Raw genomic sequence first — 11352 nt, 5'->3', positions numbered from 1 at the left:
TCCGGTGGGGTTACTGACTTCAAAATCTGCAGTATAAGACTGAAAAGTATTCCTCTCGTTATACAGGTGGGCGCCTGGACATGAAATGAAAATGTATACCCGCATTATACTGGTGAGCGACCTGGAAATGAAAAACTGAAATGTAAGCCCGCATTATACTGGTGGGCGACCTAGAACAGAAATGAAAAGACAGAAATGTATTCCCGCATTATACTGGTGGGCGACCTAGAACATGAAATGAAAACATAAATGCATACCCGCATTATACTGGTGGGCGACCTAGAACATGAAATGAAAAGAGAAATTCATACCCGCATTATACTGGTAGGTGACCTAGAACTTAAAAGTATTCCCGCATTATACTGGTGGGCGACCTAAAATATGGAATGAACAGACATAATGTATTCTCTCATTATACTGGTGGGCGACCTAGAACTGAAATGAAAACATAAATGCATACCCGCATTATACTGGTGGGCGACCTAGAACTGAAATGTATTCCCGCATTATACTGGTGGGCGACCTAGAACTGAAATGTATTCCCGCATTTTACTGGTGGGCAACCTAGAACTTAAAAGTATTCCCGCATTTTACGGGTTTTGTCTTATTGCCTTGTCTCTGGATTGCCCTTTTCACATTTTATGTTGTACCATTTTGGCAACTGGTAGTAAGCTCTGAAAGACCTTCCTTAAAACATAAATTTCTAGAAAAATTCTTTTAAACAAAGAAATGAAAAGATAGAAAAATGAGAAAATCTTTCTGAACAAATGATGGAAAAAAATGAACTTATCTGGGTGATACAACCGATTCCAATGATCATGTTGTGCATTCCGGATTAATCAACCCAGTCTATTTGTGTCGATCAAACTTTCTGATGTCTTCACTTGCTGGGGATAAATAGGTGCCCAATTCTTCGCAAAATACGGATCTTTTCCGTCAATCTATCTTGTCGCCTTATAGTGCCCTTCGCGGGGTTTTCACTAACAAGGCTCTCTCATTTCTCACAACTCCCGTCGCCTTATGGTGCCTGTGAAGGTTTTCACCGATAAGACTCTCTCATTTTGTATTTCTCAGCTTACGTCGCCTTATGGCGCCTGTGAAGGTTTTCGCCGATAAGACTCTCTCATCTTATTTTCTCAGCTTGGGATTGGAGTGTTGCCGATAAGATTTTTCTCTGCCGGGAATTCTTTTGGCTATTAATTCTTTCAATTCATGATCCTCATTCAGTCAGGGACCGACGTTTTATTCTTGGTTTTCATTTGCCTATCTTAACACCTCTCGGATACTGATCGAGAGTTTTTTTTTTTTTTGGATATCAATATAGGTTTTAGAAGAAAAGGATATAAAATTCAAAATAACTTTGATGGGTAAAGTATTACAACTCTTGGAATCAAACTCGTTTTTTTTCAAAATTTAGAAACATAATTTCTGCCCCAGTTTTCTTACTTGGGGATTTTTCTTCTGATTTTTTTTCCTTTTTTTTTGTTACCTTATGACCGAGCCGTGAGGCGCCTACGTATCCTCTTTGAGGAATCAGGTCGAACGTAGTTCACTGACTCCTTTGTTTTCTTGCGACCTTCAAAAAGTTTTTTTTTCATACATTTTTCATTAATGATTCCAAGAGAGGGGTATAAAAAGATAAGTATGGCTCAAAGGGGTAAAACAAAGGTTAAAAGTGTTTGGATAGAAGAAAGAATTGCCTCCGTCATTTCATTATCCGATAAGCACTAAGTACAAACAAACAAATACACAACAAAAGAAATTACACATAATATCTTTTGACTGCCTCAGAATTGATAGCCATGTCGACGCATCTTCCTTCAACATCTGTCAGACGTAAAGCGCCGTTGGATAATACTCTGGTCACAATATACGGCCCTTGCCAATTCGGGGCGAACTTGCCTTTTGCCTCAATCTGATGTGGGAGGATCCGTTTCAATACTTGTTGCCCTACTTCAAATTTTCTGGGGCGCACCTTCTTATTGTATGCTCTTGCCATTCTCTTTTGATATAACTGGCCATGACATACTGCTGCCAATCTTTTTTCATCCATTAAACTCAGCTGCTCTAGTCGGGCTTTGACCCATTCATCATCGTCAATCCCGGCCTCAGCGATAATTCGAAGGGAAGGAATTTCAACTTCTGCTGGTATTACTGCTTCGGTTCCGTATACCAACAAATAAGGAGTCGCACCTATTGAAGTACGAACAGTAGTGCGGTATCCTAACAACGCAAATGGTAGCTTTTCATGCCATTGTCTGGATCCTTCAATCATTTTCCTCAATATCTTCTTTATATTTTTGTTGGCTGCCTCAACTGCTCCATTCGCTTTGGGCCGATACGGGGTGAAATTACGGTGTGTAATCTTAAACTGTTCACATACTTCTCTCATCAAGTTGCTATTAAGATTAGCACCATTGTCCGTGACTATTATTTTTTTGGATCCCAAATCTACAAATGATATGGGAATGGACGAATTCCACCACTGCCTTCTTGGTTACAGACTTGAAAGTTTTGGCTTCAACCCACTTAGTGAAATAATCGATGGCTACCAGAATGAACCTGTGACCATTCGAAGCTGCTGGCTCGATAGGCCCAATGACATCCATGCCCCATGTTACAAATGGCCATGGTGCGGACATTGTGTGCAATTCCGTTGGTGGAGAATGAATCAGATCTCCGTGTATCTGACACTGATGGCATTTTCGTACGAAACTGATACAATCATGCTCCATAGTGAGCCAATAATATCCCGCTCGCAGAATCTTCTTTGCCAACACATATCCGCTCATATGGGGCCCACAGACTCCAGCATGTACCTCTGTCATTACTATCGTGGCTTGACCTGCATCAATACATCTCAGCAATCCCAGATCTGGGGCTCTTTTGTACAACATTCCTCCACTGAGGAAAAATCCATTTGCCAGTCGTCGAATGACTCTCTTTTGATCTCCGGTTGCCTGCTCCGGGTATATTCCCATCCTGAGGTATTCCTTGATATCATAAAACCATGGCTCGCCATCCATTTCTTCTTCTATTATGTTGTAGTAGGCATGCTGATTACGAACCTGAATATACAATGGGTCAACATGGATTTTGTCTGGATGGTGCAACATCGATGCTAAAGTGGCCAAAGCATCGGCAACCTTATTGTGAACTCTCGGGATGTGTCTGAACTCCACTGATCGAAATCGCTTGCTCAGATCGTGCAAACATTGTCGATATGGTATAAGCTTCAAATCCCGTGTTTCCCATTCACCCTGGATCTGATGTACTAGGAGGTCCGAGTCTCCCAAGACCAAGACGTCCTGAACATCCATGTCTGCAGCCAATCGTAGGCCCAAAATACATGCCTCATATTCAGCCATGTTGTTGGTACAATAGAAACGTAGCTGAGCTGTAACAGGATAGTGATGTCCTGTTTCTGAAATAAGTACTGCTCCTACTCCAACTCCTTTTGCATTAGCAGCCCCGTCAAAGAAAAGCTTCCACCCTGGTTCCTCATTCAGTTCTAACTCCTCTATATGTATCACTTCTTCATCAGGAAAATACGTCCTTAAAGGCTCGTATTCTTCATCAATAGGATTCTCAGCCAAGTGATCGACCAATGCTTGAGCTTTCATGGCCGTCCTCGTCACATAGACAATGTCGAACTCTGTGAGTAATATCTGCCATTTTGCCAATCTTCCTGTGGGCATAGGCTTCTGGAAAATATACTTTAATGGATCCAGACGTGAAATAAGGTAAGTAGTATGTGACGACAGATAATGCTTAAACTTCTGTGCTACCCAAGTTAGAGCACAACATGTCTTCTCAAGTTGGGTGTACTTATTCTCATAGACTGTAAACTTCTTGCTGAGATAATAGATGGCTTGCTCTTTTCTTCCTGTGATGTCGTGTTGACCCAACACGCAACCAAACGAATGATCCAGGACCGTTAGATAAAGGATTAATGGCCTCCCCGACTCAGGTGGAACCAATACAGGTGGATTGGATAAATAACCTTTGATCTGGTCAAATGCCTCCTGACATTCTGCCGTCCATTCTATCGCGGCATCTTTCTTCAGCAATCGAAAGATGGGTTCACAAGTTGTTGTGAGCTGAGCGATGAATCTGCTGATATAGTTCAATCTTCCCAACAGACTCATTACTTCTGTTTTGTTCCTCGGTGGCGGCAATTCCTGGATGGATTTGATCTTTGACGGATCCAACTCAATGCCTCGCCGACTGACGATAAATCCTAACAGCTTTCCAGATGGAACACCAAATGCACATTTGGCTGGGTTGAGCTTAATGTCGTACCTTCGAAGTCTTTGGAAAAACTTCCTAAGGTCTGCTACGTGGTCTTCCTGACGCTTGGATTTGATGATCACATCATCTACGTACACTTCGATCTCTTTGTGTATCATATCATGGAACACAATAGTCATTGCTCTCATGTACGTTGCCCCAGCGTTCTTCAAACCGAATGGCATTACCCGATAACAATAAGTCCCCCATGGCGTAATGAAAGCTGTTTTCTCTGCATCTTCTTCATCCATCAAAATCTGATGATACCCAGCGTAGCAATCCACAAAGGAGCCGATTTCTCGCCCGGCGCAATTGTCGATCAAGATATGGATATTGGGCAATGGAAAGTTATCCTTTGGGCTTGCCCTGTTCAGATTACGGTAGTCGACGCATACCCTGATCTTCCCATCTTTCTTTGGTACTGGCACCACATTAGCCAACCAATCAGGATATCGAGAGACCCGAATAACCTTTGCTTGCAGCTGCTTGGTTACTTCTTCTTTAATCTTCACGCTCATATCTGTCTTGAAGTTCCTCAGTTTCTGCTTGACGGGAAGGCATGCCGGGTCAATGGGCAATTTGTGAACCACTAGCTTGGTGCTTAAACCCGGCATGTCGTCATACGACCATGCAAAAATATCTTTAAACTCAATGAGTGCTTTGATTAATTCTTCCCTGATGCCAGGCTCAATGTGGATGCTGATTTTGGTTTCTCGGACATTATCTGCATCCCCTAGATTTACAGCCTCGGTGTCATTCAGATTAGGCTTGGGTTTCTCTTCAAATTGGCATAGTTCTCGGTTTATTTCTTCGAAGGCTTTATCCTCATCATATTCAGACTCATCGTCATAATCGATCTCTTGTATCATTAAATCAGAGTCAGATTGATTTATTAGACTAGGTCGAAGATCCGTCGTGCATGCCATGTCATTAGAACCAGTAAAAAGAGAACTGTTCAGAAAGAGAAACGAATAAAACAAAATTAAAATGAGACAAGAAAAGAATTTTATTAAAATGCGGGATAACAGGGTTCACACTTTTACAAGATAAAATAAGATTTGGATTACACCCTGAATAATCCGAAAAATAAGAAAGCAAAAATCAAAGCCTACTACCAGGACTCTCCCCGAGTAGGAAGAGGAGTAACCGTCCAATTGTTGGTTTTGGCCTCAGGCCCCATAAACTGTATGTCTGTTCCGCTGGAACCCTCTCCGACTTCTACCATATTGACATCAGTGAACAATCTTTCAAAGCTCTGATTCAGATCTCCGTCAATCCCAATCAATGTCCCGAGAACTTTCGGGACCGGTGACCCATTGGCGCTTGCTCTAACAAAAGATCTTGAGAGACGTGGCACAGGTTTGGGAAGAAACCAAACTTTCTTCTTCATTTTCCGAGCTCGTTTTACATCTGCCGCAGTCGGTTTGAACCCCAACCCAAAGGTCTCCAAATTCTTGGGCAAGGAAACAGGTTGAACAATTCCCTGAAGTTCAGCTCCCAAGCCTTTTCCTGGCATAAACCCATTACCCAGCATTTCTGAAACCATCATAACCGTTGCGGAAGTTATCCTAGGATGCTGAATGATTTCACCCTCGGGGATCTTGTTTGCCGACACTGCATCAAAAATCTGGTAGACCCAGGGACCTTTGTCATCATTGGTCTCTATGAAGGGTACAATGGCGCCTCCTACGGTGCACGCAGTGTCCTCGCCGTGCAACACGACCTCTTGTCTATCCCACTCGAACTTGACCATCTGATGCAAGGTGGATGGCACTGCTTTGGCTGCATGGATCCACGGTCGTCCCAACAGAAGATTATAAGATACCGTAGCATCTAATACCTGGAATTCCATGGTAAACTGGACTGGACCGATGGTCAACTCAAGTACAATATCCCCCACAGTGGCTGTTCCATTTCCGTCAAATCCTCGGACGCAAATGCTATTCTTGTGGATTCTTCCGTGGTCGATCTTCAATTGGTTCAGGGTGGATAATGGACAAATATTGGCACTTGAGCCGTTATCCACCAATGCCCGGGTAACTGCCGAATCTTCACATTTGACAGTTAGGTAGAGAGCTTTATTATGCTCTGTGCCCTCCACTGGCAGATCATCATCTGAAAATGTTACCCTGTTCACCTCGAAAATTTTGTTGGCAATCGTTTCCAGGTGATTTACAGAAATCTCGTTGGGCACATGAGCTTCATTCAGTATCTTCATCAGGGCCCGACGATGTTCATCCGAATGGATTAGTAATGATAGCAGTGAGATCTGGGCCGGTGTTTTCTTCAACTGTTCGACCACGGAGTAATCCTGCACTTTCATCTTCTTTAAGAAATCCTCAGCTTCTTCTTCTGACACAGGTTTCTTTGTTGCAGCTGGATTGGGTCTTCTCAACTCCGCCGGAGCAAAACACCGTCCTGATCGAGTCAGTCCCTGCGCCTCACAACTATTCTCCTCCACTTGTTGTCCCTTGTACATCACCACTGCCTTCTCATACTTCCAAGGCACGACCTTGCTATCAATCATTGGTGTTTGGACTACTGGTTTTATGATGACCGGTTCCCTGCAGACCCCCTTCACAACAACCACGGGTGCAGATGATGCTCCCGTTATTACTAACTTGGCTGGTTCTGGTTTCCTTGTAGCGGCAGATGGATTCTTCCCCAATATCACCACTGGCTTGACATATTCCCCCTTTAACTGTACCCCTGCTTCCTCATTGATCGATTTTTCTTTCGGAGTGGCACGAATCATCATCACTGTCTGTGAGGGTTTCTTCGGCTCCCCTCCTTCGTGCACAAGCTCGATCATGTGGGCTTCAGGGTGCTTTGGCAATGAGTTCTGGTTAATGTTGGGTGCCTCCGGTGCCTGTACCTCGATCTTGTTGGTATCAATAAGATCTTGTATTGCATGTTTCAGCCTCCAACATTTCTCGGTATCATGTCCGGGAGCTCCCGAGCAATATTCACATCTTACCGAGTGATCCATATTTTGGGGTAAGGGATTTGGTAATCTAGGCTCAACAGGATTTAATAAACCCAACTGCCTCAATTTGTGGAACAAGGCAATATAAGTTTCCCCCAACTTAGTAAAAGTTCTTTGCCTCTGCAATCTTTCATTTCTGGCGGCCGGATTTCCCCTGAAACCCATCCCTGGAGGGTTCCTGTAGGCTCTTGGTGGTGGATAGGTGTTTTGTGGTGGTGGGTATGTGTTATGTGGAGGTGGGTATGTATTGTGGGGAACCGGCGCGCACCATTGTGGGCGAACTGGAGGTTGGGTGTATGTCTGGGCTTGATGGACGGTGAAATGTTGTTCTTGTGGTTGGTAGTAGAGTTGTGGAGGGTAATTTGGAGTGTGTGGGTAGTTTAGACGATGGGGTCTGGGTTGGTAATGAGGGGAAGAACCTCTAGATCTGGACCAATTGTCGGCCTCTAATGTCGTGACCTCCTCTCTCCTTTTCTTCCCTAGCACACCTCCCGTGCCGCTCTGAATGGCCTGAGTTGTTGCCTTAATTGCCGAATAACTCAGGATCTTATTGGACTTAAGTCCCTCTTCTATCATACCTCCCATTTTCACCACTTCATTAAATTATTTGCCAACTGACGTCACCAAGTGACCAAAGTAAGTTGGCTCGAGAGTTTGTAAGAAGTAATCCACCATTTCCCCTTCTCTCATTGGGGGATCAACTCTAGCTGCCTGTTCTCTCCATCGGAACCCAAATTCCCGGAAGCTCTCTCCGGGTTTCTTCTCGAGCTTTAGCAATGTGAGACGGTCTGGGACTATCTCAAGGTTGTATTGGAAATGTCCTGCGAAAGCCTGTGCCAAGTCATCCCAGGTGTACCACCTGCTCGGATCTTGTCTTGTATACCACTCTAATGCCGACCCGCTCAAACTCTGGCCAAAGTAAGCTATTAATAGCTCATCTTTGCCCCCTGCTCCCCTCATTTTGCTACAAAAACCCCGTAGATGTGCCATAGGATCACCATGCCCTTCGTATAAATCGAACTTGGGCATCTTGAACCCTGCTGGTAATTGAACGTCAGGGAAAGGGCATAGATCCTTGTAAGCCACGCTGACCTGGTTACCTAACCCGTGTATGTTCCTGAAAGATTTCTCCAGGCTTTTAAATTTCCGCATCACCTCGTCCTGCTCTGGGCTCTTAGCCGGCTTTTCAATCTCCGCCGGGACCTCAAAGTGGGGATTATAGGTATGTAGCTCGGGTGCTTTGAATGTGAGTTCAGGGGGGTAATATTGTGTATCGTGAGCCTGAAACAGTGGCTCACTAGATGATCTGTGCAATGGGGTTGGGGGAGGTGCCACAAAGACGGGAACATTTGGTGGAGGAGGGTTTTGAGTGGGTGGTGGAGCTTGAGAATCATAAGCCTCTCTTCCCTGATAATAGTGATGGCTTGGGAAACTTGTTGAAGGACCGGGAGAGGGGTAATCCGGCGTGTGTGTTGGTTGGAGGGTAGGAGTAACGGATAGTTCTTGTCCTTTCTGGGCTCTAGCTAAGGCTATCTGCATTTCATTCATTTCTAGCCTCATTTTTTCCATTTTCTCCAGGGCTTCCTTCAGCATCTGATTGGCCGTTTTTTCTGACTCAACGCTGTTGTCTGACCCAGTCATGCTTTCTGGTATAGGACCTTTTGATCTTGTTTGATAATGGTACAGTGCCAGTACGCTCTAACAACTAACTGATATTGATTGGAAAAATAACAAACTTGTCAGTGTTAGAGTCTTAACAGATATTGTAATTGCACGTTATGGGGATGCAATGCTCCTAGGCAGTTAATCATTTCTAACATGTTTTTGCTCTGACCGCATGCATCATCCCGGCTTATTTTTGCTCTGACAAATATATATATATTTTATAATTACGGTCGAATCCTATAGAGATTGCCTACGTATCGTGACCCCGCACGAATCAGACCAAGCGTAGTTCGTGCCATAAGACCAATTTTTTTTTATTACTCAAAATAATGCTATTACAAGCCATCACAAAAAAACAAAAAATACAGACTTTATATATATATATATATATATATATATATATATATATTTTGAGAATGTTGAAGAAAGAAAAAAAAACATATGGGTAGACAACAGACTCGAAAAACAAACAAGTGCAAGATTGAACTAGGGATACATTAAAGCTTTGAATTTTGGTGCCCGCGAGGCATCATTCGGCCTTTCCGCGGGCTTGGGGGCCAGGCTTCTTTGCAAGCTTTTTAGTTCCTCCATGATCTGATGGACATAACCCATGACTGAGGCAAAAAGGATATCACGAGGCATCTCTTCACATGTTAGGCACTTCGTGGTGATATAGCGCCCTATATCATTGATCCTACCCCTGATTCTATCTCTCTCTATGCACAGCTGTTCTATCTGTTGATTCTTTAGTCCCAATATTCGAGTATTGTCAATGAGCTGCTCTTGGAACCTCTCCATTTGTTCTTCCATCCGGGCTATCGACTCATAGCAGCGTTCTCTATCTGTTCTAGCATCCTGGGCTTGTTTGAGGACCCGATTATTGAGAATGGAGTTTATCTCTCTCAATGTCGCAACACTCATTTCGTAGTCCCTTTTTACTTGCCATAGGTGCTCTCTCCGTGATGTTGTAACTGTGGCCCACCTGACCCGCATTCTTGTTATACAAGCCTGGGATCTCTCCAAGTCTTCTCGGCTTTGGCTGACTTGATTTCTCAATTCCGCTATCAACCTTTCATCAGAGCGACGTTTCTGTCGGTCGCTATCACTCTTACCGACTTGGCGAATTCGGGCTTTCAGTGCCTGGTTTTCTTTGGCTAATTTGTTCTTCTCACCCTGCTCTGAGGCTACTTGAACGTTGTTTTCAAACATAAGCCTTTCCATTTGTCGCTTCAGCTTCCCGATTTCAACCCGGTAGCCTTCCTCTCTTACTAACCAGCCCCACTGTTCCTGCGAATCATCCGTAAATTGTTGGACGTGAGCTCTTTTGGCAGGCCTCTGACGAATCTGGAACCTTTTCCCGAACCAAACATCGTATTTTGGGTCTACCTCACCCTTAGCCAGCTCTCGAACCATAGTCTTGGGTTCAAGGAATCTACATTCGTGCCACAGCTTTCTAATTTTTCCTTCGGGGAACACGACTCCTGGACTCAACTCAATGGCGTGCTTGCTTAGATCCTCATCAGTGGGAATTACCTGAAATCTTCCTAGTTGGCGCAGTACCCGATGAGGAGCATATGGCTGGATGCTACGAAGTCCCATCAAAAGAACATGACATTCCTCGGCCGCCATGTATATTACCTCAGTATCATTCAACCACCCAAATGCCCATTCAACTTGGTCGGCTGTTGTTGACCTCAATTGTGCAAGCCATGCTTCGACGCCTTCGGGAAATGTGACGCCTGTCATTCGTTTCTCAAAGCCGCTAATGCAGTTTCTCTCAGTCAACCCGTGGTTCATGTATCCCACTCGGTGATGGAGGTGTTCTTGCATCCACAGCTGGAGTAACAGATTGCATCCCTGAAAGAACTTGCCTCCTTCTCGGCATATAGTTAAAGCTCGGTAGATTTCGGACAAAATCAAAGGAACCACAGTACTGTCGGTTCTTTTGATTGCAACATCGGCCATCCCTACAAGGCCTATCTCTATTTTTTATCTTTGCGGGGACAGACCACAACTCCCAGAAATGCTGTGATAAATGCCAAAGTACGTCTTGCTTCCCACTTGATTCTGTTCCCAGTGTGAATTAATCCGAGGTTTGGTTCTTCCAAACCCTGAGGAATTCCGTACCGTTGATACAAGAATTGGAGAGTACAACATCCCTTCGACAAATCATCATTCTGCACCTTCCGACTAATGCTTAGCAAATCCAAGAACGCGTGCGGAGATACTGGTCTTGGTGAAAGTAAATACTGCCCTCTTAGTTTCCCATTCAACCCCGCATATCCGGCGACTTCCTCTAGTGTAGGTGAAAGTTCAAAGTCAGCAAAACGAAACACGTTGCGTGTTGGGTCCCAGAACGGTATTAGAGCCTCGATGATATCTGTCCTTGGCTTGATATTCAACAGATCGAC

This window comes from Nicotiana tabacum, chromosome 21 (assembly GCF_000715075.1).
Source record: "Nicotiana tabacum cultivar K326 chromosome 21, ASM71507v2, whole genome shotgun sequence".
Lineage (NCBI taxonomy): Eukaryota > Viridiplantae > Streptophyta > Magnoliopsida > Solanales > Solanaceae > Nicotiana > Nicotiana tabacum.
This window is presented reverse-complemented; position numbering follows the sequence as displayed.